Source organism: Siphateles boraxobius, unplaced genomic scaffold (genome assembly GCF_051911475.1).
Source record: "Siphateles boraxobius isolate OS27281-9 unplaced genomic scaffold, OSU_SipBor_1 1, whole genome shotgun sequence".
NCBI classification, from domain to species: Eukaryota; Metazoa; Chordata; class Actinopteri; order Cypriniformes; family Leuciscidae; genus Siphateles; species Siphateles boraxobius.
Genome location: NW_027508699.1, coordinates 1,669,923 through 1,690,581, shown reverse-complemented (window position 1 = coordinate 1,690,581; position 20,659 = coordinate 1,669,923). Strand labels below are relative to the sequence as shown.

Here is a 20,659-nt window from a genome sequence, read left to right as displayed (position 1 = left end):
CGAGAGAGCCATGTCGCATGGAAAAGCGTGGGTTCGAATCCCATCCTCGTCGTTTGTTGTCTTTAGTGTTTCGAGAGAGCCAAGTGCGCATGGAAAAGCCGTTCAAAGGACATTGCTGCCGACTTTAACGACATCATCATTAAAATAGCTGCAGAAACAAACCAGCTTCGGGCAGTTGTGCAGGCGAGTGACGAGGTGGCAGAGTGGTTAAAGCGATGGACTGCTAATCCATTGTGCTCTGCACGCCTGGGTTCGAATCCCATCCTCGTCGTTCGCCAGACGAAAGAAAGCCAGACAAGGTAGCGACGTCTCCTGTGCTTTTATCTGGACATGGAACGACAGGGTGGTATCACGTTTTAAACTGCCATGTAATCAGCCTTTTGGAACGGCCGGCTGCATGGTGTGTCTATGAAACAGGTGAGTGAAATGCACATAGAGGTTTATTAATTGTTCTCTCTTAGCTCAAAGAACAAAATGTGCGGTATTTTTTATGGGATATACTTATGAGTATCCTGGTAACAAAGGGGCAGAGTTATAAGCCTTAATCTCCAAGAACATGTTTGAGTTTTGGATCGATTCGATGAGCCCCCTACCAGTTTGGGTAGGATAATGAAGAGTGCAAGGACACTGCAAACATATTCTGAGAGAGGTCCAATGTAAGCTATGCTGCCATTTTCTTGACCCAGGCGTTCTCTCTAGGTTCTTACCAACAAAGCAGAAGCAGCACACAAAAGAAACATAAGCACATCTCCCTCTATCAACACAGTTGTGAGTTTCCCAACCTTCCTCCTAAAGACGTGCAGGTGAGTGACAAGGTGGCCGAATGGTTAAGGCGATGGACTGCTAATCCACTCTTTATGCGTGTGTTCGAATCCCATCGTCTTCGTTTGTTGTCTTTAGTGTTTCGAGAGAGCCATGTCGCATGGAAAAGCGTGGGTTCGAATCCCATCCTCGTCGTTTGTTGTCTTTAGTGTTTCGAGAGAGCCAAGTGCGCATGGAAAAGCCGTTCAAAGGACATTGCTGCCGACTTTAACGACATCATCATTAAAATAGCTGCAGAAACAAACCAGCTTCGGGCAGTTGTGCAGGCGAGTGACGAGGTGGCAGAGTGGTTAAAGCGATGGACTGCTAATCCATTGTGCTCTGCACGCGTGGGTTCGAATCCCATCCTCGTCGTTCGCCAGACGAAAGAAAGCCAGACAAGGTAGCGACGTCTCCTGTGCTTTTATCTGGACATGGAACGACAGGGTGGTATCACGTTTTAAACTGCCATGTAATCAGCCTTTTGGAACGGCCGGCTGCATGGTGTGTCTATGAAACAGGTGAGTGAAATGCACATAGAGGTTTATTAATTGTTCTCTCTTAGCTCAAAGAACAAAATGTGCGGTATTTTTTATGGGATATACTTATGAGTATCCTGGTAACAAAGGGGCAAAGTTATAAGCCTTAATCTCCAAGAACATGTTTGAGTTTTGGATCGATTCGATGAGCCCCCTACCAGTTTGGGTAGGATAATGAAGAGTGCAAGGACACTGCAAACATATTCTGAGAGAGGTCCAATGTAAGCTATGCTGCCATTTTCTTGACCCAGGCGTTCTCTCTAGGTTCTTACCAACAAAGCAGAAGCAGCACACAAAAGAAACATAAGCACATCTCCCTCTATCAACACAGTTGTGAGTTTCCCAACCTTCCTCCTAAAGACGTGCAGGTGAGTGACAAGGTGGCCGAATGGTTAAGGCGATGGACTGCTAATCCACTCTTTATGCGTGTGTTCGAATCCCATCGTCTTCGTTTGTTGTCTTTAGTGTTTCGAGAGAGCCATGTCGCATGGAAAAGCCGTTCAAAGTACATTGCTGCCGACTTTAACGACATCACCATTAAAATAGCTGCAGAAACACACCACAGCCCAGCTTCGGGCAGTCGTGCTGGCGAGTGACGAGGTGGCCGACTGGTTAAAGCGATGGACTGCTAATCCATTGTGCTCTGCACGCGTGGGTTCGAATCCCATCCTCGTCGTTTGTTGTCTTTAGTGTTTCGAGAGAGCCAAGTGCGCATGGAAAAGCCGTTCAAATGACATTGCTGCCGACTTTAACGACATCATCATTAAAATAGCTGCAGAAACACACCAGCTTCGGGCAGTTGTGCAGGCGAGTGACGAGGTGGCCGAGTGGTTAAGGCGATGGACTGCTAATCCATTGTGCTCTGCACGCGTGGGTTCGAATCCCATCCTCGTCGTTCGCCAGACGAAAGAAATTCAGACAAGGTAGCGACGTCTCCTGTGGTTTTATCTGGACATGGAACGACAGGGTGGTATCACGTTTTAAACTGCCATGTAATCAGCCTTTTGGAACGGCCGGCTGCATGGTGTGTCTATGAAACAGGTGAGTGAAATGCACATAGAGGTTTATTAATTGTTCTCTCTTAGCTCAAAGAACAAAATGTGCGGTATTTTTGATGGGAGATACTTATGGCTATCCTGGTTACAAAGGGCCAGAGTTATAACCCTCAATCTCCAAGAACATGTTTGAGTTTGGGATCGATTCGATGAGCCCCCTACCAGTTTGGGTAGGATAATGAAGAGTGCAAGGACACTGCAAACATATTCTGAGAGAGGTCCAATGTAAGCTATGCTGCCATTTTCTTGACCCAGGCGTTCTCTCTAGGTTCTTACCAACAAAGCAGAAGCAGCACACAAAAGAAACATATGCACATCTCCCTCTATCAACACAGTTGTGAGTTTCCCAACCTTCCTCCTAAAGACGTGTAGGTGAGTGACGAGGTGGCCGAATGGTTAAGGTGATGGACTGCTGATTCATTGTGCTCTTCATGCGTTTGTTCGAATCCCATCATAGGCGTTTGTTGTCTTTAGTGTTTCGAGAGAGCCAAGTGCGCATGGAAAAGCCGTTCAAAGTACGTTGCTGCCGACTTTAACGACATCATCATTAAAATAGCTGCAGAAACACACCAGCTTCGGGCAGTTGTGCAGGCGAGTGATTAAGGTGATGTACTGCTAATCCATTGTGCTCTGCACGCGTGGGTTCGAATCCCATCCACGACGTTTGATGTCTTTAGTGTTTCGAGAGAGCCAAGTTCGCATGGAAAAGCAGTTCAAATGACATTGCTGCCGACTTTAACGACATCATCCTTAAAATAGCTGCAGAAACACACCACGGCCCAGCTTCGGGCAGATGAGCAGGTGAGTGACGAGGTGGCCGAGTCGTTAAGGCGATGCACTGCTAATCCATTGTGTTCTGCACTCGTGGGTTCGAATCCCATCCTCGTCGTTTGTTGTCTTTAGTGTTCAAGAAAGCCAAGTGTGCCTGGCAAAGCTTTTTGCTTCCAACTATAACGTCATCATACTAAAGATAGATGCAGAAAAACTCTACGTGCAGGCGAGTTGCTGCGTGGTTAAGGCGATGGACTGCTAATCCTTTGTGCTCTGTGCGCATGGGTTTGAGTCCCATCTTTGGTGTTTAGTTTCACAGGGAGTCTAAAGGACAGGTCAACCGCAGGGGTGCAGCTCATGGCAAGCTTTTAATTATAGCTGTATTTCAGTTATGAGAGCCCCCTGGTTAATGGATATAATCATTTTAAATACAAAAACACGTTCAAGGGAGGTCCAAATCCTGGCTAAACCAGCCACCTTCAAGCTTATGCTTTCAACACCACAGCGAAAACAGAATGTAAAAAAAGCAAAAGTAAAATTCCCTTTTACAACAAGTCATGAAGCCTCTCAAGAGACTGTCAAAAATTGCCAGGGCTGACTGTATTTCAAGTCATCCCAGCGGGGTATTCTTAAAGTTTTCAACCAGCAAAGATCACGTCTCGGATGAGCCTCATAGGCTATGATATTGCTTCTGCGAAAGAATGCCAGACAAGGTAGCGACGTCTCCTCTGTTTTTATCTGGACATGGAACGACAGGGTGGTATCACGTTTTAAACTGCCATGTAATCAGCCTTTTGGAACGGCCGGCTGCATGGTGTGTCTATGAAACAGGTGAGTGAAATGCACATAGAGGTTTATTAATTGTTCTCTCTTAGCTCAAAGAACAAAATGTGCGGTATTTTTTATGGGATATACTTATGAGTATCCTGGTAACAAAGGGGCAGAGTTATAAGCCTCAATCTCCAAGAACATGTTTGAGTTTTGGATCGATTCGATGAGCCCCCTACCAGTTTGGGTAGGATAATGAAGATTGCAAGGACACTGCAAACATATTCTGAGAGAGGTCCAATGTAAGCTATGCTGCCATTTTCTTGACCCAGGCGTTCTCTCTAGGTTCTTACCAACAAAGCAGAAGCAGCACACAAAAGAAACATAAGCACATCTCCCTCTATCAACACAGTTGTGAGTTTCCCAACCTTCCTCCTAAAGACGTGCAGGTGAGTGACAAGGTGGCCGAATGGTTAAGGCGATGGACTGCTAATCCACTCTTTATGCCTGTGTCGAATCCCATCGTCTTCGTTTGTTGTCTTTAGTGTTTCGAGAGAGCCATGTCGCATGGAAAAGCCGTTCAAAGTACATTGCTGCCAACTTTAACGACATCACCATTAAAATAGCTGCAGAAACACACCACAGCCCAGCTTCGGACAGTCGTGCTGGCGAGTGACGAGGTGGCCGACTGGTTAAAGCGATGGACTGCTAATCCATTGTGCTCTTTATGTGTGGGTTCGAATCCCATCCTCGTCGTTTGATGTCTCTAGTGTTTCGAGAGAGCCAAGTGCGCATGGAAAAGCCGTTCAAATGACATTGCTGCCAACTTTAACGACATCATCCTTAAAATAGCTGCAGAAACACACCACACCCCAGCTTCGGGCAGATGTGCAGGCGTAGTGACGAGGTGGCCGAGTGGTTAAGGCGATGGACTGCTAATCCATTGTGCTCTGCACGCGTGGGTTCGAATCCCATCCTCGTCGTTCGCCAGACAAGGTAGCGACGTCTCCTGTGCTTTTATCTGGACATGGAACGACAGGGTGGTATCACGTTTTAAACTGCCATGTAATCAGCCTTTTGGAACGGCCGGCTGCATGGTGTGTCTATGAAACAGGTGAGTGAAATGCACATAGAGGTTTATTAATTGTTCTCTCTTAGCTCAAAGAACAAAATGTGCGGTATTTTTTATGGGATATACTTATGAGTATCCTGGTAACAAAGAGGCAGAGTTATAAGCCTCAATCTCCAAGAACATGTTTGAGTTTTGGATCGATTCGATGAGCCCCCTACCAGTTTGGGTAGGATAATGAAGATTGCAAGGACACTGCAAACATATTCTGAGAGAGGTCCAATGTAAGCTATGCTGCCATTTTCTTGACCCAGGCGTTCTCTCTAGGTTCTTACCAACAAAGCAGAAGCAGCACACAAAAGAAACATAAGCACATCTCCCTCTATCAACACAGTTGTGAGTTTCCCAACCTTCCTCCTAAAGACGTGCAGGTGAGTGACAAGGTGGCCGAATGGTTAAGGCGATGGACTGCTAATCCACTCTTTATGCGTGTGTTCGAATCCCATCGTCTTCGTTTGTTGTCTTTAGTGTTTCGAGAGAGCCATGTCGCATGGAAAAGCCGTTCAAAGTACATTGCTGCCGACTTTAACGACATCACCATTAAAATAGCTGCAGAAACACACCACAGCCCAGCTTCGGACAGTCGTGCTGGCGAGTGACGAGGTGGCCGACTGGTTAAAGCGATGGACTGCTAATCCATTGTGCTCTTTATGTGTGGGTTCGAATCCCATCCTCGTCGTTTGATGTCTCTAGTGTTTCGAGAGAGCCAAGTGCGCATGGAAAAGCCGTTCAAATGACATTGCTGCCGACTTTAACGACATCATCCTTAAAATAGCTGCAGAAACACACCACAGCCCAGCTTCGGACAGTCGTGCTGGCGAGTGACGAGGTGGCCGACTGGTTAAAGCGATGGACTGCTAATCCATTGTGCTCTTTATGTGTGGGTTCGAATCCCATCCTCGTCGTTTGTTGTCTTTAGTGTTTTGAGAGAGCCAAGTGCGCATGGAAAAGCCGTTCAAAGGACATTGCTGCCGACTTTAACGACATCATCATTAAAATAGCTGCAGAAACAAACCAGCTTCGGGCAGTTGTGCAGGCGAGTGACGAGGTGGCAGAGTGGTTAAAGCGATGGACTGCTAATCCATTGTGCTCTGCACGCGTGGGTTCGAATCCCATCCTCGTCGTTCGCCAGACGAAAGAAAGCCAGACAAGGTAGCGACGTCTCCTGTGCTTTTATCTGGACATGGAACGACAGGGTGGTATCACGTTTTAAACTGCCATGTAATCAGCCTTTTGGAACGGCCGGCTGCATGGTGTGTCTATGAAACAGGTGAGTGAAATGCACATAGAGGTTTATTAATTGTTCTCTCTTAGCTCAAAGAACAAAATGTGCGGTATTTTTTATGGGATATACTTATGAGTATCCTGGTAACAAAGAGGCAGAGTTATAAGCCTCAATCTCCAAGAACATGTTTGAGTTTTGGATCGATTCGATGAGCCCCCTACCAGTTTGGGTAGGATAATGAAGATTGCAAGGACACTGCAAACATATTCTGAGAGAGGTCCAATGTAAGCTATGCTGCCATTTTCTTGACCCAGGCGTTCTCTCTAGGTTCTTACCAACAAAGCAGAAGCAGCACACAAAAGAAACATAAGCACATCTCCCTCTATCAACACAGTTGTGAGTTTCCCAACCTTCCTCCTAAAGACGTGCAGGTGAGTGACAAGGTGGCCGAATGGTTAAGGCGATGGACTGCTAATCCACTCTTTATGCGTGTGTTCGAATCCCATCGTCTTCGTTTGTTGTCTTTAGTGTTTCGAGAGAGCCATGTCGCATGGAAAAGCCGTTCAAAGTACATTGCTGCCGACTTTAACGACATCACCATTAAAATAGCTGCAGAAACACACCACAGCCCAGCTTCGGACAGTCGTGCTGGCGAGTGACGAGGTGGCCGACTGGTTAAAGCGATGGACTGCTAATCCATTGTGCTCTTTATGTGTGGGTTCGAATCCCATCCTCGTCGTTTGATGTCTCTAGTGTTTCGAGAGAGCCAAGTGCGCATGGAAAAGCCGTTCAAATGACATTGCTGCCGACTTTAACGACATCATCCTTAAAATAGCTGCAGAAACACACCACAGCCCAGCTTCGGACAGTCGTGCTGGCGAGTGACGAGGTGGCCGACTGGTTAAAGCGATGGACTGCTAATCCATTGTGCTCTTTATGTGTGGGTTCGAATCCCATCCTCGTCGTTTGTTGTCTTTAGTGTTTTGAGAGAGCCAAGTGCGCATGGAAAAGCCGTTCAAAGGACATTGCTGCCGACTTTAACGACATCATCATTAAAATAGCTGCAGAAACAAACCAGCTTCGGGCAGTTGTGCAGGCGAGTGACGAGGTGGCAGAGTGGTTAAAGCGATGGACTGCTAATCCATTGTGCTCTGCACGCGTGGGTTCGAATCCCATCCTCGTCGTTCGCCAGACGAAAGAAAGCCAGACAAGGTAGCGACGTCTCCTGTGCTTTTATCTGGACATGGAACGACAGGGTGGTATCACGTTTTAAACTGCCATGTAATCAGCCTTTTGGAACGGCCGGCTGCATGGTGTGTCTATGAAACAGGTGAGTGAAATGCACATAGAGGTTTATTAATTGTTCTCTCTTAGCTCAAAGAACAAAATGTGCGGTATTTTTTATGGGATATACTTATGAGTATCCTGGTAACAAAGGGGCAGAGTTATAAGCCTTAATCTCCAAGAACATGTTTGAGTTTTGGATCGATTCGATGAGCCCCCTACCAGTTTGGGTAGGATAATGAAGAGTGCAAGGACACTGCAAACATATTCTGAGAGAGGTACAATGTAAGCTATGCTGCCATTTTCTTGACCCAGGCGTTCTCTCTAGGTTCTTACCAACAAAGCAGAAGCAGCACACAAAAGAAACATAAGCACATCTCCCTCTATCAACACAGTTGTGAGTTTCCCAACCTTCCTCCTAAAGACGTGCAGGTGAGTGACAAGGTGGCCGAATGGTTAAGGCGATGGACTGCTAATCCACTCTTTATGCGTGTGTTCGAATCCCATCGTCTTCGTTTGTTGTCTTTAGTGTTTCGAGAGAGCCATGTCGCATGGAAAAGCGTGGGTTCGAATCCCATCCTCGTCGTTTGTTGTCTTTAGTGTTTCGAGAGAGCCAAGTGCGCATGGAAAAGCCGTTCAAAGGACATTGCTGCCGACTTTAACGACATCATCATTAAAATAGCTGCAGAAACAAGCCAGCTTCGGGCAGTTGTGCAGGCGAGTGACGAGGTGGCAGAGTGGTTAAAGCGATGGACTGCTAATCCATTGTGCTCTGCACGCGTGGGTTCGAATCCCATCCTCGTCGTTCGCCAGACGAAAGAAAGCCAGACAAGGTAGCGACGTCTCCTGTGCTTTTATCTGGACATGGAACGACAGGGTGGTATCACGTTTTAAACTGCCATGTAATCAGCCTTTTGGAACGGCCGGCTGCATGGTGTGTCTATGAAACAGGTGAGTGAAATGCACATAGAGGTTTATTAATTGTTCTCTCTTAGCTCAAAGAACAAAATGTGCAGTATTTTTTATGGGGTATACTTATGAGTATCCTGGTAACAAAGGGGCAGAGTTATAAGCCTTAATCTCCAAGAACATGTTTGAGTTTTGGATCGATTCGATGAGCCCCCTACCAGTTTGGGTAGGATAATGAAGAGTGCAAGGACACTGCAAACATATTCTGAGAGAGGTCCAATGTAAGCTATGCTGCCATTTTCTTGACCCAGGCGTTCTCTCTAGGTTCTTACCAACAAAGCAGAAGCAGCACACAAAAGAAACATAAGCACATCTCCCTCTATCAACACAGTTGTGAGTTTCCCAACCTTCCTCCTAAAGACGTGCAGGTGAGTGACAAGGTGGCCGAATGGTTAAGGCGATGGACTGCTAATCCACTCTTTATGCGTGTGTTCGAATCCCATCGTCTTCGTTTGTTGTCTTTAGTGTTTCGAGAGAGCCATGTCGCATGGAAAAGCCGTTCAAAGTACATTGCTGCCGACTTTAACGACATCACCATTAAAATAGCTGCAGAAACACACCACAGCCCAGCTTCGGGCAGTCGTGCTGGCGAGTGACGAGGTGGCCGACTGGTTAAAGCGATGGACTGCTAATCCATTGTGCTCTGCACGCGTGGGTTCGAATCCCATCCTCGTCGTTCGCCAGACAAGGTAGCGATGTCTCCTGTGCTTTTATCTGGACATGGAACGACAGGGTGGTATCACGTTTTAAACTGCCATGTAATCAGCCTTTTGGAACGGCCGGCTGCATGGTGTGTCTATGAAACAGGTGAGTGAAATGCACATAGAGGTTTATTAATTGTTCTCTCTTAGCTCAAAGAACAAAATGTGCGGTATTTTTTATGGGATATACTTATGAGTATCCTGGTAACAAAGAGGCAGAGTTATAAGCCTCAATCTCCAAGAACATGTTTGAGTTTTGGATCGATTCGATGAGCCCCCTACCAGTTTGGGTAGGATAATGAAGATTGCAAGGACACTGCAAACATATTCTGAGAGAGGTCCAATGTAAGCTATGCTGCCATTTTCTTGACCCAGGCGTTCTCTCTAGGTTCTTACCAACAAAGCAGAAGCAGCACACAAAAGAAACATAAGCACATCTCCCTCTATCAACACAGTTGTGAGTTTCCCAACCTTCCTCCTAAAGACGTGCAGGTGAGTGACAAGGTGGCCGAATGGTTAAGGCGATGGACTGCTAATCCACTCTTTATGCGTGTGTTCGAATCCCATCGTCTTCGTTTGTTGTCTTTAGTGTTTCGAGAGAGCCATGTCGCATGGAAAAGCCGTTCAAAGTACATTGCTGCCGACTTTAACGACATCACCATTAAAATAGCTGCAGAAACACACCACAGCCCAGCTTCGGACAGTCGTGCTGGCGAGTGACGAGGTGGCCGACTGGTTAAAGCGATGGACTGCTAATCCATTGTGCTCTTTATGTGTGGGTTCGAATCCCATCCTCGTCGTTTGATGTCTCTAGTGTTTCGAGAGAGCCAAGTGCGCATGGAAAAGCCGTTCAAATGACATTGCTGCCGACTTTAACGACATCATCCTTAAAATAGCTGCAGAAACACACCACACCCCAGCTTCGGGCAGATGTGCAGGCGTAGTGACGAGGTGGCCGAGTGGTTAAGGCGATGGACTGCTAATCCATTGTGCTCTGCACGCGTGGGTTCGAATCCCATCCTCGTCGTTCGCCAGACGAAAGAAATCCAGACAAGGTAGCGACGTCTCCTGTGGTTTTATCTGGACATGGAACGACAGGGTGGTATCACGTTTTAAACTGCCATGTAATCAGCCTTTTGGAACGGCCGGCTGCATGGTGTGTCTATGAAACAGGTGAGTGAAATGCACATAGAGGTTTATTAATTGTTCTCTCTTAGCTCAAAGAACAAAATGTGCGGTATTTTTGATGGGAGATACTTATGGCTATCCTGGTTACAAAGGGCCAGAGTTATAACCCTCAATCTCCAAGAACATGTTTGAGTTTGGGATCGATTCGATGAGCCCCCTACCAGTTTGGGTAGGATAATGAAGAGTGCAAGGACACTGCAAACATATTCTGAGAGAGGTCCAATGTAAGCTATGCTGCCATTTTCTTGACCCAGGCGTTCTCTCTAGGTTCTTACCAACAAAGCAGAAGCAGCACACAAAAGAAACATATGCACATCTCCCTCTATCAACACAGTTGTGAGTTTCCCAACCTTCCTCCTAAAGACGTGTAGGTGAGTGACGAGGTGGCCGAATGGTTAAGGTGATGGACTGCTGATTCATTGTGCTCTTCATGCGTTTGTTCGAATCCCATCATAGGCGTTTGTTGTCTTTAGTGTTTCGAGAGAGCCAAGTGCGCATGGAAAAGCCGTTCAAAGTACGTTGCTGCCGACTTTAACGACATCATCATTAAAATAGCTGCAGAAACACACCAGCTTCGGGCAGTTGTGCAGGCGAGTGATTAAGGTGATGTACTGCTAATCCATTGTGCTCTGCACGCGTGGGTTCGAATCCCATCCACGACGTTTGATGTCTTTAGTGTTTCGAGAGAGCCAAGTTCGCATGGAAAAGCAGTTCAAATGACATTGCTGCCGACTTTAACGACATCATCCTTAAAATAGCTGCAGAAACACACCACGGCCCAGCTTCGGGCAGATGAGCAGGTGAGTGACGAGGTGGCAGAGTCGTTAAGGCGATGCACTGCTAATCCATTGTGTTCTGCACTCGTGGGTTCGAATCCCATCCTCGTCGTTTGTTGTCTTTAGTGTTCAAGAAAGCCAAGTGTGCCTGGCAAAGCTTTTTGCTTCCAACTATAACGTCATCATACTAAAGATAGATGCAGAAAAACTCTACGTGCAGGCGAGTTGCTGCGTGGTTAAGGCGATGGACTGCTAATCCTTTGTGCTCTGTGCGCATGGGTTTGAGTCCCATCTTTGGTGTTTAGTTTCACAGGGAGTCTAAAGGACAGGTCAACCGCAGGGGTGCAGCTCATGGCAAGCTTTTAATTATAGCTGTATTTCGGTTATGAGAGCCCCCTGGTTAATGGATATAATCATTTTAAATACAAAAACACGTTCAAGGGAGGTCCAAATCCTGGCTAAACCAGCCACCTTCAAGCTTATGCTTTCAACACCACAGCGAAAACATAATGTAAAAAAAGCAAAAGTAAAATTCCCTTTTACAACAAGTCATGAAGCCTCTCAAGAGACTGTCAAAAATTGCCAGGGCTGACTGTATTTCAAGTCATCCCAGCGGGGTATTGGGTAAAGTTTTCAACCAGCATAGATCACGTCTCGGATGAGCCTCATAGGCTATGATATTGCCTCTGCGAAAGAATGCCAGACAAGGTAGCGACGTCTCCTGTGTTTTTATCTGGACATGGAACGACAGGGTGGTATCACGTTTTAAACTGCCATGTAATCAGCCTTTTGGAACGGCCGGCTGCATGGTGTGTCTATGAAACAGGTGAGTGAAATGCACATAGAGGTTTAGTAATTGTTCTCTCTTAGCTCAAAGAACAAAATGTGCGGTATTTTTTATGGGATATACTTATGAGTATCCTGGTAACAAAGGGGCAGAGTTATAAGCCTCAATCTCCAAGAACATGTTTGAGTTTTGGATCGATTCGATGAGCCCCCTACCAGTTTGGGTAGGATAATGAAGATTGCAAGGACACTGCAAACATATTCTGAGAGAGGTCCAATGTAAGCTATGCTGCCATTTTCTTGACCCAGGCGTTCTCTCTAGGTTCTTACCAACAAAGCAGAAGCAGCACACAAAAGAAACATAAGCACATCTCCCTCTATCAACACAGTTGTGAGTTTCCCAACCTTCCTCCTAAAGACGTGCAGGTGAGTGACAAGGTGGCCGAATGGTTAAGGCGATGGACTGCTAATCCACTCTTTATGCCTGTGTCGAATCCCATCGTCTTCGTTTGTTGTCTTTAGTGTTTCGAGAGAGCCATGTCGCATGGAAAAGCCGTTCAAAGTACATTGCTGCCAACTTTAACGACATCACCATTAAAATAGCTGCAGAAACACACCACAGCCCAGCTTCGGACAGTCGTGCTGGCGAGTGACGAGGTGGCCGACTGGTTAAAGCGATGGACTGCTAATCCATTGTGCTCTTTATGTGTGGGTTCGAATCCCATCCTCGTCGTTTGATGTCTCTAGTGTTTCGAGAGAGCCAAGTGCGCATGGAAAAGCCGTTCAAATGACATTGCTGCCGACTTTAACGACATCATCCTTAAAATAGCTGCAGAAACACACCACACCACAGCTTCGGGCAGATGTGCAGGCGTAGTGACGAGGTGGCCGAGTGGTTAAGGCGATGGACTGCTAATCCATTGTGCTCTGTACGCGTGGGTTCGAATCCCATCCTCGTCGTTCGCCAGACAAGGTAGCGACGTCTCCTGTGCTTTTATCTGGACATGGAACGACAGGGTGGTATCACGTTTTAAACTGCCATGTAATCAGCCTTTTGGAACGGCCGGCTGCATGGTGTGTCTATGAAACAGGTGAGTGAAATGCACATAGAGGTTTATTAATTGTTCTCTCTTAGCTCAAAGAACAAAATGTGCGGTATTTTTTATGGGATATACTTATGAGTATCCTGGTAACAAAGGGGCAGAGTTATAAGCCTCAATCTCCAAGAACATGTTTGAGTTTTGGATCGATTCGATGAGCCCCCTACCAGTTTGGGTAGGATAATGAAGATTGCAAGGACACTGCAAACATATTATGAGAGAGGTCCAATGTAAGCTATGCTGCCATTTTCTTGACCCAGGCGTTCTCTCTAGGTTCTTACCAACAAAGCAGAAGCAGCACACAAAAGAAACATAAGCACATCTCCCTCTATCAACACAGTTGTGAGTTTCCCAACCTTCCTCCTAAAGACGTGCAGGTGAGTGACAAGGTGGCCGAATGGTTAAGGCGATGGACTGCTAATCCACTCTTTATGCGTGTGTTCGAATCCCATCGTCTTCGTTTGTTGTCTTTAGTGTTTCGAGAGAGCCATGTCGCATGGAAAAGCCGTTCAAAGTACATTGCTGCCGACTTTAACGACATCACCATTAAAATAGCTGCAGAAACACACCACAGCCCAGCTTCGGACAGTCGTGCTGGCGAGTGACGAGGTGGCCGACTGGTTAAAGCGATGGACTGCTAATCCATTGTGCTCTTTATGTGTGGGTTCGAATCCCATCCTCGTCGTTTGATGTCTCTAGTGTTTCGAGAGAGCCAAGTGCGCATGGAAAAGCCGTTCAAATGACATTGCTGCCGACTTTAACGACATCATCCTTAAAATAGCTGCAGAAACACACCACACCCCAGCTTCGGGCAGATGTGCAGGCGTAGTGACGAGGTGGCCGAGTGGTTAAGGCGATGGACTGCTAATCCATTGTGCTCTGCACGCGTGGGTTCGAATCCCATCCTCGTCGTTTGTTGTCTTTAGTGTTTTGAGAGAGCCAAGTGCGCATGGAAAAGCCGTTCAAAGGACATTGCTGCCGACTTTAACGACATCATCATTAAAATAGCTGCAGAAACAAACCAGCTTCGGGCAGTTGTGCAGGCGAGTGACGAGGTGGCAGAGTGGTTAAAGCGATGGACTGCTAATCCATTGTGCTCTGCACGCGTGGGTTCGAATCCCATCCTCGTCGTTCGCCAGACGAAAGAAAGCCAGACAAGGTAGCGACGTCTCCTGTGCTTTTATCTGGACATGGAACGACAGGGTGGTATCACGTTTTAAACTGCCATGTAATCAGCCTTTTGGAACGGCCGGCTGCATGGTGTGTCTATGAAACAGGTGAGTGAAATGCACATAGAGGTTTATTAATTGTTCTCTCTTAGCTCAAAGAACAAAATGTGCGGTATTTTTTATGGGATATACTTATGAGTATCCTGGTAACAAAGGGGCAGAGTTATAAGCCTTAATCTCCAAGAACATGTTTGAGTTTTGGATCGATTCGATGAGCCCCCTACCAGTTTGGGTAGGATAATGAAGAGTGCAAGGACACTGCAAACATATTCTGAGAGAGGTCCAATGTAAGCTATGCTGCCATTTTCTTGACCCAGGCGTTCTCTCTAGGTTCTTACCAACAAAGCAGAAGCAGCACACAAAAGAAACATAAGCACATCTCCCTCTATCAACACAGTTGTGAGTTTCCCAACCTTCCTCCTAAAGACGTGCAGGTGAGTGACAAGGTGGCCGAATGGTTAAGGCGATGGACTGCTAATCCACTCTTTATGCGTGTGTTCGAATCCCATCGTCTTCGTTTGTTGTCTTTAGTGTTTCGAGAGAGCCATGTCGCATGGAAAAGCGTGGGTTCGAATCCCATCCTCGTCGTTTGTTGTCTTTAGTGTTTCGAGAGAGCCAAGTGCGCATGGAAAAGCCGTTCAAAGGACATTGCTGCCGACTTTAACGACATCATCATTAAAATAGCTGCAGAAACAAACCAGCTTCGGGCAGTTGTGCAGGCGAGTGACGAGGTGGCAGAGTGGTTAAAGCGATGGACTGCTAATCCATTGTGCTCTGCACGCGTGGGTTCGAATCCCATCCTCGTCGTTCGCCAGACGAAAGAAAGCCAGACAGGGAAGCGACGTCTCCTGTGGTTTTATCTGGACATGGAACGACAGGGTGGTATCACGTTTTAAACTGCCATGTAATCAGCCTTTTGGAACGGCCGGCTGCATGGTGTGTCTATGAAACAGGTGAGTGAAATGCACATAGAGGTTTATTAATTGTTCTCTCTTAGCTCAAAGAACAAAATGTGCGGTATTTTTTATGGGATATACTTATGAGTATCCTGGTAACAAAGGGGCAGAGTTATAAGCCTTAATCTCCAAGAACATGTTTGAGTTTTGGATCGATTCGATGAGCCCCCTACCAGTTTGGGTAGGATAATGAAGAGTGCAAGGACACTGCAAACATATTCTGAGAGAGGTCCAATGTAAGCTATGCTGCCATTTTCTTGACCCAGGCGTTCTCTCTAGGTTCTTACCAACAAAGCAGAAGCAGCACACAAAAGAAACATAAGCACATCTCCCTCTATCAACACAGTTGTGAGTTTCCCAACCTTCCTCCTAAAGACGTGCAGGTGAGTGACAAGGTGGCCGAATGGTTAAGGCGATGGACTGCTAATCCACTCTTTATGCGTGTGTTCGAATCCCATCGTCTTCGTTTGTTGTCTTTAGTGTTTCGAGAGAGCCATGTCGCATGGAAAAGCCGTTCAAAGTACATTGCTGCCGACTTTAACGACATCACCATTAAAATAGCTGCAGAAACACACCACAGCCCAGCTTCGGGCAGTCGTGCTGGCGAGTGACGAGGTGGCCGACTGGTTAAAGCGATGGACTGCTAATCCATTGTGCTCTGCACGCGTGGGTTCGAATCCCATCCTCGTCGTTTGTTGTCTTTAGTGTTTCGAGAGAGCCAAGTGCGCATGGAAAAGCCGTTCAAATGACATTGCTGCCGACTTTAACGACATCATCATTAAAATAGCTGCAGAAACACACCAGCTTCGGGCAGTTGTGCAGGCGAGTGACGAGGTGGCCGAGTGGTTAAGGCGATGGACTGCTAATCCATTGTGCTCTGCACGCGTGGGTTCGAATCCCATCCTCGTCGTTCGCCAGACGAAAGAATCCAGACAAGGTAGCGACGTCTCCTGTGGTTTTATCTGGACATGGAACGACAGGGTGGTATCACGTTTTAAACTGCCATGTAATCAGCCTTTTGGAACGGCCGGCTGCATGGTGTGTCTATGAAACAGGTGAGTGAAATGCACATAGAGGTTTATTAATTGTTCTCTCTTAGCTCAAAGAACAAAATGTGCGGTATTTTTGATGGGAGATACTTATGGCTATCCTGGTTACAAAGGGCCAGAGTTATAACCCTCAATCTCCAAGAACATGTTTGAGTTTGGGATCGATTCGATGAGCCCCCTACCAGTTTGGGTAGGATAATGAAGAGTGCAAGGACACTGCAAACATATTCTGAGAGAGGTCCAATGTAAGCTATGCTGCCATTTTCTTGACCCAGGCGTTCTCTCTAGGTTCTTACCAACAAAGCAGAAGCAGCACACAAAAGAAACATATGCACATCTCCCTCTATCAACACAGTTGTGAGTTTCCCAACCTTCCTCCTAAAGACGTGTAGGTGAGTGACGAGGTGGCCGAATGGTTAAGGTGATGGACTGCTGATTCATTGTGCTCTTCATGCGTTTGTTCGAATCCCATCATAGGCGTTTGTTGTCTTTAGTGTTTCGAGAGAGCCAAGTGCGCATGGAAAAGCCGTTCAAAGTACGTTGCTGCCGACTTTAACGACATCATCATTAAAATAGCTGCAGAAACACACCAGCTTCGGGCAGTTGTGCAGGCGAGTGATTAAGGTGATGTACTGCTAATCCATTGTGCTCTGCACGCGTGGGTTCGAATCCCATCCACGACGTTTGATGTCTTTAGTGTTTCGAGAGAGCCAAGTTCGCATGGAAAAGCAGTTCAAATGACATTGCTGCCGACTTTAACGACATCATCCTTAAAATAGCTGCAGAAACACACCACGGCCCAGCTTCGGGCAGATGAGCAGGTGAGTGACGAGGTGGCCGAGTCGTTAAGGCGATGCACTGCTAATCCATTGTGTTCTGCACTCGTGGGTTCGAATCCCATCCTCGTCGTTTGTTGTCTTTAGTGTTCAAGAAAGCCAAGTGTGCCTGGCAAAGCTTTTTGCTTCCAACTATAACGTCATCATACTAAAGATAGATGCAGAAAAACTCTACGTGCAGGCGAGTTGCTGCGTGGTTAAGGCGATGGACTGCTAATCCTTTGTGGTCTGTGCGCATGGGTTTGAGTCCCATCTTTGGTGTTTAGTTTCACAGGGAGTCTAAAGGACAGGTCAACCGCAGGGGTGCAGCTCATGGCAAGCTTTTAATTATAGCTGTATTTCGGTTATGAGAGCCCCCTGGTTAATGGATATAATCATTTTAAATACAAAAACACGTTCAAGGGAGGTCCAAATCCTGGCTAAACAAGCCACCTTCAAGCTTATGCTTTCAACACCACAGCGAAAACAGAATGTAAAAAAAGCAAAAGTAAAATTCCCTTTTACAACAAGTCATGAAGCCTCTCAAGAAACTGTCAAAAATTGCCAGGGCTGACTGTATTTCAAGTCATCCCAGCGGGGTATTGGGTAAAGTTTTCAACCAGCAAAGATCACGTCTCGGATGAGCCTCATAGACTATGATATTGCCTCTGCGAAAGAATGCCAGACAAGGTAGCGACGTCTCCTGTGTTTTTATCTGGACATGGAACGACAGGGTGGTATCACGTTTTAAACTGCCATGTAATCAGCCTTTTGGAACGGCCGGCTGCATGGTGTGTCTATGAAACAGGTGAGTGAAATGCACATAGAGGTTTATTAATTGTTCTCTCTTAGCTCAAAGAACAAAATGTGCGGTATTTTTTATGGGATATACTTATGAGTATCCTGGTAACAAAGGGGCAGAGTTATAAGCCTTAATCTCCAAGAACATGTTTGAGTTTTGGATCGATTCGATGAGCCCCCTACCAGTTTGGGTAGGATAATGAAGAGTGCAAGGACACTGCAAACATATTCTGAGAGAGGTCCAATGTAAGCTATGCTGCCATTTTCTTGACCCAGGCGTTCTCTCTAGGTTCTTACCAACAAAGCAGAAGCAGCACACAAAAGAAACATAAGCACATCTCCCTCTATCAACACAGTTGTGAGTTTCCCAACCTTCCTCCTAAAGACGTGCAGGTGAGTGACAAGGTGGCCGAATGGTTAAGGCGATGGACTGCTAATCCACTCTTTATGCGTGTGTTCGAATCCCATCGTCTTCGTTTGTTGTCTTTAGTGTTTCGAGAGAGCCATGTCGCATGGAAAAGCCGTTCAAAGTACATTGCTGCCGACTTTAACGACATCACCATTAAAATAGCTGCAGAAACACACCACAGCCCAGCTTCGGGCAGTCGTGCTGGCGAGTGACGAGGTGGCCGACTGGTTAAAGCGATGGACTGCTAATCCATTGTGCTCTGCACGCGTGGGTTCGAATCCCATCCTCGTCGTTTGTTGTCTTTAGTGTTTCGATAGAGCCAAGTGCGCATGGAAAAGCCGTTCAAATGACATTGCTGCCGACTTTAACGACATCATCATTAAAATAGCTGCAGAAACACACCAGCTTCGGGCAGTTGTGCAGGCGAGTGACGAGGTGGCCGAGTGGTTAAGGCGATGGACTGCTAATCCATTGTGCTCTGCACGCGTGGGTTCGAATCCCATCCTCGTCGTTCGCCAGACGAAAGAATCCAGACAAGGTAGCGACGTCTCCTGTGGTTTTATCTGGACATGGAACGACAGGGTGGTATCACGTTTTAAACTGCCATGTAATCAGCCTTTTGGAACGGCCGGCTGCATGGTGTGTCTATGAAACAGGTGAGTGAAATGCACATAGAGGTTTATTAATTGTTCTCTCTTAGCTCAAAGAACAAAATGTGCGGTATTTTTGATGGGAGATACTTATGGCTATCCTGGTTACAAAGGGCCAGAGTTATAACCCTCAATCTCCAAGAACATGTTTGAGTTTGGGATCGATTCGATGAGCCCCCTACCAGTTTGGGTAGGATAATGAAGAGTGCAAGGACACTGCAAACATATTCTGAGAGAGGTCCAATGTAAGCTATGCTGCCATTTTCTTGACCCAGGCGTTCTCTCTAGGTTCTTACCAACAAAGCAGAAGCAGCACACAAAAGAAACATATGCACATCTCCCTCTATCAACACAGTTGTGAGTTTCCCAACCTTCCTCCTAAAGACGTGTAGGTGAGTGACGAGGTGGCCGAATGGTTAAGGTGATGGACTGCTGATTCATTGTGCTCTTCATGCGTTTGTTCGAATCCCATCATAGGCGTTTGTTGTCTTTAGTGTTTCGAGAGAGCCAAGTGCGCATGGAAAAGCCGTTCAAAGTACGTTGCTGCCGACTTTAACGACATCATCATTAAAATAGCTGCAGAAACACACCAGCTTCGGGCAGTTGTGCAGGCGAGTGATTAAGGTGATGTACTGCTAATCCATTGTGCTCTGCACGCGTGGGTTCGAATCCCATCCACGACGTTTGATGTCTTTAGTGTTTCGAGAGAGCCAAGTTCGCATGGAAAAGCCGTTCAAATGACATTGCTGCCGACTTTAACGACATCATCCTTAAAATAGCTGCAGAAACACACCACGGCCCAGCTTCGGGCAGATGAGCAGGTGAGTGACGAGGTGGCCGAGTCGTTAAGGCGATGCACTGCTAATCCATTGTGTTCTGCACTCGTGGGTTCGAATCCCATCCTCGTCGTTTGTTGTCTTTAGTGTTCAAGAAAGCCAAGTGTGCCTGGCAAAGCTTTTTGCTTCCAACTATAACGTCATCATACTAAAGATAGATGCAGAAAAACTCTACGTGCAGGCGAGTTGCTGCGTGGTTAAGGCGATGGACTGCTAATCCTTTGTGGTCTGTGCGCATGGGTTTGAGTCCCATCTTTGGTGTTTAGTTTCACAGGGAGTCTAAAGGACAGGTCAACCGCAGGGGTGCAGCTCATGGCAAGCTTTTAATTATAGCTGTATTTCGGTTATGAGAGCCCCCTGGTTAATGGATATAATCATTTTAAATACAAAAACACGTTCAAGGGAGGTCCAAATCCTGGCTAAACAAGCCACCTTCAAGCTTATGCTTTCAACACCACAGCGAAAACAGAATGTAAAAAAAGCAAAAGTAAAATTCCCTTTTACAACAAGTCATGAAGCCTCTCAAGAAACTGTCAAAAATTGCCAGGGCTGACTGTATTTCAAGTCATCCCAGCGGGGTATTGGGTAAAGTTTTCAACCAGCAAAGATCACGTCTCGGATGAGCCTCATAGACTATGATATTGCCTCTGCGAAAGAATGCCAGACAAGGTAGCGACGTCTCCTGTGTTTTTATCTGGACATGGAACGACAGGGTGGTATCACGTTTTAAACTGCCATGTAATCAGCCTTTTGGAACGGCCGGCTGCATGGTGTGTCTATGAAACAGGTGAGTGAAATGCACATAGAGGTTTATTAATTGTT

The 20,659-nt window shown here is 46.5% G+C and overlaps 17 non-coding genes across 17 annotated transcripts; 13 read left to right on the top strand and 4 right to left on the bottom strand.

Moving 5' to 3' along the window:
* The first annotated feature begins 1,094 nt into the window (after positions 1-1,094).
* Positions 1,095-1,176, top strand: trnas-gcu (transfer RNA serine (anticodon GCU)). Its single transcript has one exon. It is a non-coding gene; the product is annotated as a tRNA-Ser (tRNA).
* A 977-nt stretch (positions 1,177-2,153) lies between these two features.
* On the top strand, positions 2,154-2,235 carry trnas-gcu (transfer RNA serine (anticodon GCU)). Its single transcript has one exon. It is a non-coding gene; the product is annotated as a tRNA-Ser (tRNA).
* A 1,494-nt stretch (positions 2,236-3,729) lies between these two features.
* Positions 3,730-3,869, bottom strand: LOC143742113 (U4 spliceosomal RNA). Its single transcript, XR_013205355.1, has one exon. It is a non-coding gene; the product is annotated as a U4 spliceosomal RNA (small nuclear RNA).
* A 966-nt stretch (positions 3,870-4,835) lies between these two features.
* trnas-gcu (transfer RNA serine (anticodon GCU)) lies at positions 4,836-4,917 on the top strand. Its single transcript has one exon. It is a non-coding gene; the product is annotated as a tRNA-Ser (tRNA).
* Positions 4,918-6,105: 1,188 nt separating this feature from the next.
* trnas-gcu (transfer RNA serine (anticodon GCU)) lies at positions 6,106-6,187 on the top strand. Its single transcript has one exon. It is a non-coding gene; the product is annotated as a tRNA-Ser (tRNA).
* A 1,203-nt stretch (positions 6,188-7,390) lies between these two features.
* Positions 7,391-7,472, top strand: trnas-gcu (transfer RNA serine (anticodon GCU)). The gene has a single exon. It is a non-coding gene; the product is annotated as a tRNA-Ser (tRNA).
* An 823-nt stretch (positions 7,473-8,295) lies between these two features.
* On the top strand, positions 8,296-8,377 carry trnas-gcu (transfer RNA serine (anticodon GCU)). The gene has a single exon. It is a non-coding gene; the product is annotated as a tRNA-Ser (tRNA).
* A 1,810-nt stretch (positions 8,378-10,187) lies between these two features.
* On the top strand, positions 10,188-10,269 carry trnas-gcu (transfer RNA serine (anticodon GCU)). The gene has a single exon. It is a non-coding gene; the product is annotated as a tRNA-Ser (tRNA).
* A 1,494-nt stretch (positions 10,270-11,763) lies between these two features.
* On the bottom strand, positions 11,764-11,904 carry LOC143741992 (U4 spliceosomal RNA). Its single transcript, XR_013205308.1, has one exon. It is a non-coding gene; the product is annotated as a U4 spliceosomal RNA (small nuclear RNA).
* A 966-nt stretch (positions 11,905-12,870) lies between these two features.
* trnas-gcu (transfer RNA serine (anticodon GCU)) lies at positions 12,871-12,952 on the top strand. The gene has a single exon. It is a non-coding gene; the product is annotated as a tRNA-Ser (tRNA).
* A 970-nt stretch (positions 12,953-13,922) lies between these two features.
* On the top strand, positions 13,923-14,004 carry trnas-gcu (transfer RNA serine (anticodon GCU)). The gene has a single exon. It is a non-coding gene; the product is annotated as a tRNA-Ser (tRNA).
* A 137-nt stretch (positions 14,005-14,141) lies between these two features.
* trnas-gcu (transfer RNA serine (anticodon GCU)) lies at positions 14,142-14,223 on the top strand. Its single transcript has one exon. It is a non-coding gene; the product is annotated as a tRNA-Ser (tRNA).
* Positions 14,224-15,046: 823 nt separating this feature from the next.
* Positions 15,047-15,128, top strand: trnas-gcu (transfer RNA serine (anticodon GCU)). The gene has a single exon. It is a non-coding gene; the product is annotated as a tRNA-Ser (tRNA).
* A 977-nt stretch (positions 15,129-16,105) lies between these two features.
* Positions 16,106-16,187, top strand: trnas-gcu (transfer RNA serine (anticodon GCU)). Its single transcript has one exon. It is a non-coding gene; the product is annotated as a tRNA-Ser (tRNA).
* A 1,493-nt stretch (positions 16,188-17,680) lies between these two features.
* Positions 17,681-17,821, bottom strand: LOC143741756 (U4 spliceosomal RNA). The gene has a single exon (XR_013205220.1). It is a non-coding gene; the product is annotated as a U4 spliceosomal RNA (small nuclear RNA).
* Positions 17,822-18,780: 959 nt separating this feature from the next.
* On the top strand, positions 18,781-18,862 carry trnas-gcu (transfer RNA serine (anticodon GCU)). Its single transcript has one exon. It is a non-coding gene; the product is annotated as a tRNA-Ser (tRNA).
* A 1,493-nt stretch (positions 18,863-20,355) lies between these two features.
* Positions 20,356-20,496, bottom strand: LOC143741751 (U4 spliceosomal RNA). The gene has a single exon (XR_013205219.1). It is a non-coding gene; the product is annotated as a U4 spliceosomal RNA (small nuclear RNA).
* Between the last annotated feature and the right edge of the window lie 163 nt (positions 20,497-20,659).